Here is a 3,880-nt window from a genome sequence, read left to right as displayed (position 1 = left end):
CCCCCACCAATCTGAGGTTTAAATCTCTTCTTCAGCATGTCAGGTATCAAGAAAGATAGAATAAATGACAGTACTACCAACTTAGGAGTGAAAATATTTTGAGGTCTTTTGTGCTTATTGATATATATTTAAAGTAGTTAGAATCATATTACCTATTCAAATTTGCATCCAAGTTTTCCCCCACTTAATATTACAATATAAAAATTTTGCTGTGATATATCATAATTTTTAAAAAAATATCTATTGAAACCTACAGCTTATTCAAATATATTCACTGTATTTTACTTATCCATTTCTCTAATGTTGGAATTTCCATGTAGTTTCTCATTTTCCACAGCTTTTAATCATTGTATTTACAATATTTATACATAATTTTTTCTCCTTTAAAAATATTTTCCTTTAAGCTTTATTCCTAGAAAGGTTATTGTGGAGTCAACGAAAAAGGAGAAAGTAATTTGTATTTCTTCGTAATTATTTCTAAATCACTTTTATTAATTATATCTTATTTTTAATTTATGTCCCTATAATCTTTTCTGATCTGTTGGAGAGTTCACCTCAGAATAAGACAATGCAGCAGAGCTACACACTTTGTTCTCACATATGTATAAGATCTCTATTTTGGATAATTAAATAGTAATGTTCTTTTCCACTATCTTTGAAAGGAAAAGAAACATTTTTGCAGAGTACAATTTCTTATATTTATGTTTCCTCTTTTCTTTCCTTTGGGAAATTTATGTCCCCAAATCTACTCATTCTATTAGTAAAGTAATTTCCTATAACCAGGAATGATGGATGATGGATGTTATGGAGGATGGGAGAAGATGATGTGAGAATGCATATGGCAGACACACAAAGGAGTGAGAGGATCTCATGGATGGACGACCTGCTGCCATTTGTAATAAGATGTTGGGGGAGGGATTTCCAAAGGCACTTAACAGGAACACTTTTTAAGACTTTGTGTGGACAAATATACGTTAATATACATAGCAAGTGTCCAATAAATTGACAGAGTGCACGTGTAATAGGTACTTATAGTAAGTAGCAGATTTTAAATGTTTGTGTCTGTGTGTATATATGTAGAGAACTTTATTTAGCAGACTCTTTCTTTCTGTTCTCCACACTAAGTTTCTATTTTTACAGGTCTAAAAATAAGGGTTTCCTTTGCTTGACAGATGCTTATGTATTGAACACCTATCCAAGAATTTTTTTTATCCCTGTCTAGTGAAGCTGGAAATTTCATGAATGTGAATATGTTAAATTGTATTTGGAACAGAACTTTGAACAATAAAAACTATTAATTAACAAACATGATAGTTATCTTAAAAGTAAAATGACCCAATAATATACTCTTTCCTTAAGGCAATTAATATTTTCCTACTTACCCTATAAAGTGTGTCAGAAACTATTAAACTGGAAGGCAGCTTCCTTTCAAAAGTTTGTTTCTCATAAAGTAGAGAGTAGTGATAAATAGAGTGGGAGGATGAGAAGGCTGGAATTCCTAGGTTTATAGCTGGGGAAGCGTGCATATTTTTACAAATGAAGATGTAGGAAGTGTGATAATTCGCCCAGCATTTATTCATCACCCAATAGGTGCCAGGCATTGCAGATGTTATGCCAGGCACTGTGGTAAGCACAGCAAGAAAACACACGTGAATAGCATAGTGTTTTGGTAGGTACCAGGGAGTGTGTGTCACCCATGACTTATTTGTTTCCCTGATCTGTCTACTTATGACAAATAGCTATTGACCATTTCTTTCTTTCCACAGTGAGAGCCATGGGTTCAAATGTAAATTCTCCTGGAAGAGGGAATGACTTTTACCTTGCAAAATATATCTGAGAGTTGCAATTTGTAAGCTCACAGACACAGAGGAGGGTTTGGAAGCACAGGACATCGAAATAACTAAGTAAAGACACAAAGTTGGAGGGGGCCAGCCCCATGACCAAGTGGTTAAAATTCCACTCATTGTACTTTGGAGGCCTGGGTTCTCGGGTTGAGATCCCAAGTGTGGAGGTATTCCATTCATTGGCCATGCTCTGGAGGCACCCCGCACACATAATAGAGGAAGATCAGCACAGATGTTAGCTCAGGGCTAATCCTCCTCAAGGGAAAAAAAAAATAGAGGAGAATTCACAATGGACGTTAGCTCAGGGCAAAACTTCCTCACACAAAAAAAGTCATAGAGTTGGAACCAGGAGAATCTAGATGTCAGACATATAGTATTTTCTCAGTAAACTACACATCAAATGTTGCCCTATAGAGGTTTTATAGGTGACAGGTACTAGGTGTCTGAAGAGATTTAAAGCGTCATGGAGGTAATGAGGAAGAATTGAAACAATTATTGGGGCAAAGAGTGCCAAGGACATGCTCCATGTTTACAGTGACTACTCTATTTTTGTACTATGAAATACAGACTATGACCCCTTCATGATTACTAGGTATCTTCTTTTTTATCCCTTTGTAGGTAATGGAGGCCCCAGGGAGGTGTTACTTCCTGAATGGATCACCTCACACCTCCCAATAATGGGACTGAATTTATTCTCTTGGGACTCACACAGAATCCATACTTGCAGAAAATACTCTTCATTGTCTTTTTGTTCATTTTTCTATTTACCGTGCTGGCCCATTTGCTCATTGTCATCACCATCTCCCTCAGCGTCAGACTTTCAGCTCCCATGTACTTCTATCTTACTTGTCCTTTATAGACACCTCCTATCCCTCTGTCACCATTCCCAAGATGAACATCCACCGGCTGTGCCAGAGAATAACCATTTTCTTCAGGGGCTACCTGATTCAGCTCTTTTAGAGCACTTTCTCGGAGGATCAGAGATCATCCTCCTCATTGTTGTGGTCTATGATAGCTATGTGGCCATCTGCAGGCCTCTATACCACACGGCCTCGTGCAACAGGGGCTCTGCCACCTTCTGGTGGTAGTGGCCTAGATCAGGGGCATCCTGCACCCCACTGTGCAGATTCTTTTCATGCTCGACTTCCCCTTCTGTGCTCCCAATGTCATTGACCACTTCATGTGCAATCTCTTCCCACTGCTGAAACTTGCCTGCAGGGACTCCTACAGGCTCAGAATAGTGGTGTCAGCCAACTGTGGGGCCGTGGGCTTGCTTATTTTTTGCTGCTCATCTCCTTTATAGTCATCCTAACCTCCCTCAGGTCCTATGGCTCCAAAGGAAGGCCCCAATGCCTCCCAACTTGTGGCTCCCACTTTACTGTAGCTGTACTCTTTTTCTGCCTTGGATATTCACCTGCATGTGTCCTGTGGCCACCTACCCTGTGGTCAAGTTAGTGACTGTATTCTTTGCAATTCTCATTCCCATATTAAATCCTATCATTTACAGAATGAGAAACACGGAGGTAAAACATGACATAAGGGGAGACAAGTACCATATGATTACACTCATTTGTGGAAGGTAATCAAACACATACATAAAAAGAACAGACTAGTGATTACTAGAGGAGTGGGGAATGAGGGAGGGTGAAAGGGGTAAAGGGGCACACATGTATGGTGATGTATAAAAACTAGACTATTGGTGGTGAATATGATACAGCCAATAAAGTAAATGAGATATAATAATGTACACCTGTAACTTACATAATGTTATAAGCCAATATATCCCCAACAAAATAAATTAAAAAAAACAGAGAAGGCAAAGGGAGAATTGATGATAGAAAGAAAAAGCAATGTCACAACAGCAGCAGAAAGAGAACATGTGATGTGATGCTGGGCTATGAGCCAAGAATGCAGGTGGCCTTTAAAGGGTGGAAAAGGTAAGGAAAGGAATTCTTTCCCCGAGGCTTCAGAATAATCAGCTCTGTCAATGTCTTGATTTTAGCACCATAAGACTCATTTCTGATTTCTGAAGAGAA

General features: G+C 38.5%; 1 pseudogene; it reads left to right on the top strand.

The window, feature by feature from the left end:
* Positions 1-2,496: 2,496 nt before the first annotated feature.
* On the top strand, positions 2,497-3,427 carry LOC138921354 (olfactory receptor 4C3D-like; annotated as a pseudogene).
* The last annotated feature ends 453 nt before the right edge of the window (positions 3,428-3,880 follow it).

The sequence above is a fragment of the Equus caballus genome, chromosome 29 (assembly GCF_041296265.1).
Source record: "Equus caballus isolate H_3958 breed thoroughbred chromosome 29, TB-T2T, whole genome shotgun sequence".
NCBI classification, from domain to species: Eukaryota; Metazoa; Chordata; class Mammalia; order Perissodactyla; family Equidae; genus Equus; species Equus caballus.
The sequence above is the reverse complement of the archived record's forward strand: the minus strand, read 5'-3'. Positions and strand labels throughout refer to the sequence as shown.